This window comes from Leucoraja erinacea, unplaced genomic scaffold (genome assembly GCF_028641065.1).
Source record: "Leucoraja erinacea ecotype New England unplaced genomic scaffold, Leri_hhj_1 Leri_1651S, whole genome shotgun sequence".
Taxonomy (NCBI): domain Eukaryota; kingdom Metazoa; phylum Chordata; class Chondrichthyes; order Rajiformes; family Rajidae; genus Leucoraja; species Leucoraja erinaceus.
This window is the reverse complement of record NW_026575948.1, coordinates 1-8,995: the sequence shown is the minus strand read 5'-3', so window position 1 is coordinate 8,995 and position 8,995 is coordinate 1. Positions and strand designations below refer to the sequence as shown.

Below are 8,995 nucleotides of genomic sequence, written 5' to 3'. Positions count from 1 at the left end.
GTTTTAACAGGATGTTTACAGTGTAACCATCAATAAACTAATTCTCAATATCAACACAGTGTGAGTATTAATGGTCTTCAATAAGGAAATGTAAGTAAACAACATAAATGAAATGCACATTATATCTCAGTCTCTTGTGCAAAACACTTAAAGTCCTTTAGTTGTAGAAAATAACAACATCAACTTATTAAATGAAAATGTAGATAATATATCAGTCTCTTGTGCAAAACATGAGTTTTTCCTTAGCAGCAATATTCACACTAGCGGCACCTGGGCCTTCCTGTGGGCTTGCTCTTCTTGTGTTTCAGCGTAGGTGGTGGTAGAAAATACACACACAGCATGGATATGGTTCGTCTCTTCTCGGCTGCTGCCGTCTGGTGACGTCCTCCTCGGCTACTCATGCAGAGCAGTCGAGTTCTCACTGTAGCTCCCAATTAGTACACGAGGCCTGAGGTCGTGGTTAAATACGGGGTTTATTTTCGGCTCCAACCAACCCGTGAGAACTCGTCCACTGCTTACTACTTAAGAGGTATTTCTTGGTTTCTTCGTAGCCATGGCTTCTGTCTTTCTTTATGATCTTGCTTATTTAACGTTTAACTTATTTTGGCCGTGTATCCCCTTTGTGTTGCTTCCTTTTTCTTTGCTGCCCTCCAAGGTGGCCAACAACCGTGCCCCACGGAAACTAAGTTGGCAATTTAATTCCGCCCTTAGGAACGCCACTATTACAGGTAGGAACCAAAAAACGTGAGGTTCAGAATTTAACTAACTGCCGATGTGGGGCAGTTACATTGCAGATGTTCCATACGCTTTCCATTTTCGATGATGGGTTGAACAGTGCTCCGTGAGATGTTCAAAGCTTGGGATATTTTTTATAACCTGACCCTGCTTTAAACTTCTCCACAACTTTATCCCTGACCTGTCTGGTGTGTTCATTGGGCTTCATGATGCTGTTTGTTCACTAATGTTCTCTAACAAACCTCTGAGGCCTTCACAGAACAGCTGTATTTATACTGAGATTAGATTACACACAAGTGGATTTTATTTATTAATTAGGTGACTTCTAAAGGCAATTGGTTGCACTGGATTTTATTTAGGGGCATCAGAGTAAAGGGGGCTGAATACTTTTGCACGCCACACTTTTCAGTTTTTTATTGTAAAAAAAATTGAAAACCATGTATCATTTTCCTTCCACTTCACAATTATGCGCCACTTTGTGTTGGTCTATCACATAAAATCCCAATAAAATACATTTGCGTTTGTGGTTGTAACGTGACAAAATGGATCAGCGGGTCAGAAGCATCTCTGGAGAACATGGACAGGCGACGTTTCGGGTCTGGACCTCTCTTCAGACGGATTTCCCATTTCTTCCGCAGATGCTGCCTGACCTGTTTTTGTGTTTGTTTCCGCCCACAGGTAGTCGTTCAAAGATGCAGTGGAGTGTGGTCGCTTGGTTCTTTCTGCTGTTGTCTGGTAGGTTCACACACACACACACACACACACACACACACACACACACACACACACACACACACACACACACACACACACACACACACACACACACACACACACACACACACACACACACACACACACACACACACACACACACACACACACACACACACACACACACACACACACACACACACACACACACACACACACACACACACACACACACACACACACACACACACACACACACACACACACACACACACACACACACACACACACACACACACACACACACACACACACACACACACACACACACACACACACACACACACACACACACACACACACACACACACACACACACACACACACACACACACACACACACACACACACACACACAGACAGAGAGAGAGAGAGAGAGAGAGAGAGAGGGGGAGAGAGGGGGGAGAGAGAGATAGAGAGAGAGAGAGAGAGAGAGAGAGAGAGAGAGAGAGAGAGAGAGAGGATCAAACCCGGGTTGTCTCCCGACATTAAGAGGCGTCTCGCCAAGGACTTGAAACGCTGAGACATAGAAAGGCCATGATCCTAACGCGAGTAAATGGGATTGTGTAGATAGGTGTAATGGATGGCATTGACGGGGTGGGCCGAAAGGCCAGCGCCGAGACTATAATATTCTTTCTGGTTTCAGGTGCTGTTGGATCCGATGAATCGATCATACAATCACCGAAGCAGATCACAGTTACTGAAGGCGGGACTGTGCGGCTAAACTGTGCATTTGTTGGCGACACAGGCAGTTCAATTTCATTAGTTGGTACAAAGACGTGGAAACTCGTGCCGTTTCCAACACGAGCGGCGACTATTATGGTCGCGTTCTGAAAAATAATTCACAGGGAATTCTAAAAGAATCCATCGAAATCACTGACCTCAAAATGAACGATACAGGAAGGTATTACTGCCGAGTGAGTGTTTTCACAGGGGAAACATATCATGGTCACGGCACGGATGTCACGGTCACACGTAAGTTTGCAGAACCTTAACTTTATCTTTACTGTTCTAAAAAACATTCTTAATCCGACTCCACTTGCCTTTGTGTGTCGGATGGAACTGCAGACACAAAAACTGGAGAAACTCAGCGGGACGGGCAGCATCTCTGGAGAGAAGGAATGTGTGACGTTTTGGGTCGAGACCCTTCTTCAGACTGGTTAGGGATAAGGGAAACGAGAGATATAGGCGATGATATAGAGAGATATAATGAATGACATATATGCAAAGGGTGTCAGCAGTCAAGATTCAAATGAGTTTTATTGTCATGATTGTCTGAGAAAAGTAACCATGATAAAGGAAACAGGCCATTGTTCGCTGTGTGTTGGGTGATAACGAGAAGCTGGTGCGACTTGGGTGGGGGTTGGGGGATAGAGAGAGAGAGGATGCCGGAATTACTTGAAGTGAGAGAAATCAATATTCATACCACTGGGGTGTAAACTGCCCAAACCAAATATGAGATGCTGCTCCTCCAATTTGCATTTAGCCTCACTCTGACAATGCAGGAGAAATATTATTTCTGGTTTCAGGTGCTGTTGGATCCGATGAATCGATCATACAATCACCGAAACAGATCACAGTTACTGAAGGCGGGACTGTGCGGCTAAACTGTGCATTTGTTGGGAACCCGAATATAATTGTGGCCTTTAGTTGGTACAAAGACGTGGAAACTCGGGCCGTTTCCAACACGAGCGGCGACTATTATGGTCGCGTTCGGACAAGTATTTCACCGGGGATTCTAAAAGTGTCCATCGAAATCACTGACCTCAAAATGAACGAGACAGGAAGGTATTACTGCCGAGTGCGTGTTTTCACAGGGGAAATATATAATGGTCACGGCACAGATGTCACAGTCACACGTAAGTTTGCGTTATCTTAACTTTGTCTTTACTGTTCTCAAAAACATCCTTAACACCGGCCACCGCACGTCTCAACAACGAAACGTTGTCAGATCAGATTTAGGAACCAGGGGACACAGTTTGAAAATAAGGGGGAGGCCATTTAGAACGGAGACGAGGAAACATCTTTTCACCCAGAGAGTTGTGAATCTGTGGAATTCTCTGCCACAGAAGGCAGTGGATGCTTTAAAGAGGGAGTTAGATTTAGCTCTTAGGGCTAACGGAATCAAGAGATACGGGGAGAATGCAGGAACGGGGTACTGATTTCAGATGATCATATTGAATGGCGGTGCTGGCTGGAAGGGCCGAATGGCCTACTTCTGCACCTATTTTTCTATGTTTCTCTTTTTTAAATTACAATGTGCAAGATCAGTCACAGAGTGATACAGTGTGGAAACAGGCCCTTCGGCCCAACTTGCCCACACCGGCCAACAATGTCCCATCTACACTAGTCACAGAGTGATACAGTGTGGAAACAGGCCCTTCGGCCCAACTTGCCCACACCGGCCAACAATGTCCCATCTACACTAGTCACAGAGTGATACAGTGTGGAAACAGGCCCTTCGGCCCAACTTGCCCACACCGGCCAACAATGTCCCATCTACACTAGTCCCAACTGCCAGCGCCTGGTCCATATCCCTCCAAACCTGTCCTATCCATGTACCTGTCCAACTGCTTCTTAAACGATGGGATAGTCCCAGCCTCAACTACCTCCTCTGGCAGCTTGTTCCATAAATCGAGCGCCCTCTGTGCGAAAAAAATACCCATCGGATTCCTACTGAATCTTTCCCCCTTCACCTTGAACCTGTGTCCTCTGGTCCTCGATTCCCCTACTCTGGGCTAGAGACTGTGCATCAGTGTACGGGATGAAGAGAGAATCGGTGCATCATTTGATATAATCCGTGCCGATTTCATGGTCGCTTTCGACGCTGTAACATCCATGAATGTTGAAGCACAAAATCGGAATAACAAACATATGACCATAACCTGGCGGGGAAGATGGAGGAACTGTAAGGAAAGTACAGTGGGTTCAGGAAAGCTGGAGAGAGGGGCAACACGGTGGCGCGGCGGTAGAGTTGCTGCCTTACAGCGCCAGGGACCCCGGGTTCGATCCTGACTACGGGTTCTGTCTGTACGGAGTTTACGTTCCCCCTGCGTGGGGTTTCACCGGGAGCTCCGTTTTCCTCCCACACTCCAAAGACGTACTGGTTTGTAGGCTAATTGGCCTCGGTAAAAAATTAAATTGTCCCTAGTGTGTGTAGAATAGCATTATTTTGCTGGGATCGTTGATCGCAGCGGACTCGGTGGGCCGAAGGGCCTGTATCCGCTCTGTATCTCTAAACTAAACTAAACCAAAGTGATTAATGTCCATTGTGGGCGAAATCCCCATTTCTAGAACGAGGCAAGAAGCCATTTTTTCCCATCGAACAGCAAACCAGTTCCCTCTAAATTCACATTCACGCTCCAGTCACTCCGACTCCTCCATAAACCAGGGATGATTTACAGCTGTACTTCTTCTTCTTGCGAATGAAACATAAATAAACTAAAGGAATAGTTAGATCTCAAGCCGGGTGTTGAGCAGCCAGGTTGTTGTCTCTTGGCGTCAATGTCTGCCAGGCCCTGACACAGCTCCATTTGGTGGGTGGGAGAGCGGGCACCCAGAGATGACATGGTTGGCTGCCTGTTGTTCTGCTCCACATTCACAGGCTGGGCTCTGGCGGAGCCCCCATCTCCACATGCTGGCATTGAAACACCCAACTCCAGTACCAAGTCTGTTGAGCTTCACCCATGCTCCTCTGGGGAGGTCAGACCCTGGACAGGTTTTATCTGGTGAACAGATGGAGCTGTGTAATGGAGATGAGGTTGCCTTCCACTCCTGTGACCACTTGGTGGCTATCCAGTGTGCTTTTGTCTCAGTTGGCTGGATGGATGCTAGGAGTTGTTTAGGGATGTTAATTGCCTGTCAGGACGCGCGTCCTTGGGTTGAGAGAGGAAGCAAGAACGCCCAGGGGAAACGCAGGCAATATAATGGAGAACGTGCAAACTCCACACAGACAGACAGCACCCGGGGTCAGGATCGAGCCCGGGTTGTCTCACGACATTTAAGAATCGTCTCGCCAAGCACTTGAAACGCTGAGACATAGAAAGGCCATGATCCTAACGCGAGTAAATGGGATTGTGTAGATAGGTGTAATGGATGGCATTGACGGGGTGGGCCGAAAGGCCAGCGCCGAGACTATAATATTCTTTCTGGTTTCATGTGCTGTTGGATCCGATGAATCGATCATACAATCACCGAAGCAGATCACAGTTACTGAAGGCGGGACTGTGCGGCTAAACTGTGCAGTTGTTGGCGACACAAGCAGTTTAATTAGGACCATTAGTTGGTACAAAGACGTGGAAACTCGTGCCGTTTCCAACACGAGCGGCGACTATTATGGTCGCGTTCTGACAAATAATTCAAAGGGAATTCTAAAAGTATCCATCGAAATCACTGACCTCAAAATGATCGATACAGGAAGGTATTACTGCCGAGTGAGTGTTTTCACAGGGGAAATATATAATGGTCACGGCACAGATGTCACGGTCACACGTAAGTTTGCGTTACCTTAACATTGTCTTTACTGTTCTAACAGACATTCTCAACACCGGCCACCACACGCCTGAACAGCCGAGCTTTGTCAGTTCAGATATAGGCACAGAAATTAATTATATATGGAGGAACCATGGGACACATTTTAAGAATAACGGGTAAGCCATTTAGGACTGAGATGAGAAAACACATTTTCACCCAGAGAGTTGTGAATCTGTGGAATTCTCATCGTCATAAGGCAGTGGAGGCCGGTTCTCTGGATGCTTTCAAGAGAGAGTTAGATAGAGATTTAAAGATAACGGAGTCAATGGATATGGGGAGAAGGCAGGATCGGGGTACTGGTTGTGAATGATCAGCCATGATCACAGTGAATGGCGGTGCTGGCTTGAAGGGCCGAATAGAAACATAGAAATTAGGTGCAGGAGTAGGCCATTCGGCCCTTCGAGCCTGAACCACCATTCAATATGATCAAGGCTGATCATCCAACTCAGTATCCCGTACCTGCCTTCTCTCCATACCCTCTGATCCCCTTAGCCACAAAGGCCACATCTAACCCCCTCTTAAATATAGCCAATGAACCGGCCTAAACTGCCCTCTGTGACAGAGAGTTCCATAGATTCACCACTCTCTGTGGAAAAAAGTTCTTCTCATCTCGGTTTTCAAGGATTTCCTCCTTATCCTTAAACTGTGACCCCTTGTCCTGGACTTCCCCAACATCGGGAACAATCTTCCTGCATCTAGCCTGTCCAACCCCTTAAGAATTTTGTAAGTTTCTATAAGATCCCCTCTCAATCTCCTAAATTCTAGAGAGTATAAACCAAGTCTATCCAATCTTTCTTCATAAGGCAGTCCTGACATCCCAGGTACTCAAATCCTTTTGCTATGAAAGCCAACATACCATTCGCTTTCTTTGCCACCAAAATGGATAACCTCACATTTATCCACATTATACTGCATCTGCCAAACATTTGCCCACTCACCCAGCCTATCCAAGTCACCTTGCAGTCTCCTAGCATCCTCCTCACAGATAACACTGCCCCCCAGCTTAGTGTCATCCGCAAACTTGGAGATATTGCCTTCAAATCCCTCATCCAGATCATTAATATATATTGCAAATAGCTGGGGTCCCAGCACTGAGCCTTGCCATACCCCACTAGTCACTGCCTGCCATTGTGAAAAGGACCCGTTTACTCCTACTCATTGCTTCCTGTTTGCCAGACAGTTCTCTATCCACATCAATACTGAACCCTCAATGCCGTGTGCTTTACGTTTATATATTAATCTCTTATGTGGGACCTTGTCGAAAGCCTTCTGGAAGTCCAGATACATCACATCCACTGGTTCTCCCCTATCCACGCTACTAGTTACATCCTCGAAAATTTTTATAAGATTCGTCAGACATGATTTACCTTTCGTAAATCCATGCTGACTTTGTCCAATGATTTCACCACTTTCCAAATGTGCTGCTATCCCATCTTTAATAACTAGCAGTTTCCCCACTACCGATGTTAGACTAACGGGTCTGTAATTCCCCCTTTCTCTCTCCTTAAAAAGTGGGGCTACGTTTGCTACCCTCCAATCCTCAGGAACTACTCCAGAATCTGAAGAGTTTTGAAAGATTATTACTAATGCATCCACTATTTCTGGAGCTACTTCCTTAAGTACTCTGGGATGCAGCCTATCTGGCCCTGGGGATTTATCGGCCTTTAATCCATTCAATTTACCTAACACCACTTCACGACTAACCTGGATTTCACTCAATTCCACCAACTCCTTTGACCCGCGGTCCCTGCTATTTCTGGCAGATTATTTATGTCTTCCTTTGTGAAGACGGAACCAAAGTAGTTATTCAATTGGTCCGCCATATCCTTGTTCATAGAAACATAGAAACATAGAAATTAGGTGCAGGAGTAGGCCATTCGGCCCTTCGAGCCTGCACCGCCATTTAATATGATCATGGCTGATCATCCAACTCAGTATCCCGTACCTGCCTTCTCTCCATACCCTCTGATCCCCCTGGCCACAAGGGCCACATCTAACTCCCTCTTAAATATAGCCAATGAACTGGCCTCAACTACCCTCTGTGGCAGAGAGTTCCAGAGATTCACCACTCTTTGTGTGAAAAAAGTTCTCATCTCGGTTTTAAAGGATTTCCCCCTTATCCTTAAGCTGTGACCCCTTGTCCTGGACTTCCCCAACATCGGGAACAATCTTCCTGCATCTAGCCTGGGACCAAGCATCTTGAATCTTTGATTTGATCGGGTGCCAAACATCGAGTTATTCTATAATGTTTACTCCATGGTTTACTCTATAGTATCGAAGACTGAGGGGTGATCTGACAGAGCATACAATTCTGAAGGGTTTAGATAGAGAAGAGAGTCAGAGTAATTTTCTCAGGATAGAAATGCAAATGCTAGTGTGCATGGCTTTAAGGTGAGAAGGATTTGTTTTGCACCAAACCCTTTTAACATTTGTTAACAAGGGTGAAATTAACTTTCCAAAGGGGATGAGTGTTATTGGAAAGTTGAGGCTTTTGAAAGAAGACAGACGGATCTACGCCTTGCTGGATTCACCAATTCAACAACAAATTTAATTACCTTCATGGAACTTACAAACAATTCAATTCAATAAAGGCTCTGGGGGGGAAAAAAACATTCATGGTTATTATGGCATCAACTTGCTGTTCCCCATGATCAACTTGCCTGTTTCTGACTGCAAGGGACCTACATTTGTTTTAACTAATCTCTTTCTTTTCACATATCCAGGCCTCCTCCTGCACATATTGTCTATTGTCTATTGCCCACACCGGCCAACAATGTCCCAGCTACACTAGTCCCACCTGCCTGCGCCTGGTCAATATCCCACAAAACCTGTCCTATCCATGTACCTGTCCAACTGCTTCTTAAACGATGGGATAATCCCAGCCTCAACGACCTCTGGCAGCTTGCTCCATACACCGACTATTCTTTCCATCGAAGCGCAATCCAGTTCAGGG

General features: G+C 45.9%; 1 long non-coding RNA gene across 1 annotated transcript; it reads left to right on the top strand.

Annotated features, from left to right (window-relative positions):
* The first annotated feature begins 834 nt into the window (after positions 1-834).
* On the top strand, positions 835-8,974 carry LOC129716075 (uncharacterized). Its single transcript, XR_008726589.1, has 3 exons — positions 835-1,470; positions 2,156-2,484; positions 3,039-8,974. It is a non-coding gene; the product is annotated as an uncharacterized LOC129716075 (long non-coding RNA).
* The last annotated feature ends 21 nt before the right edge of the window (positions 8,975-8,995 follow it).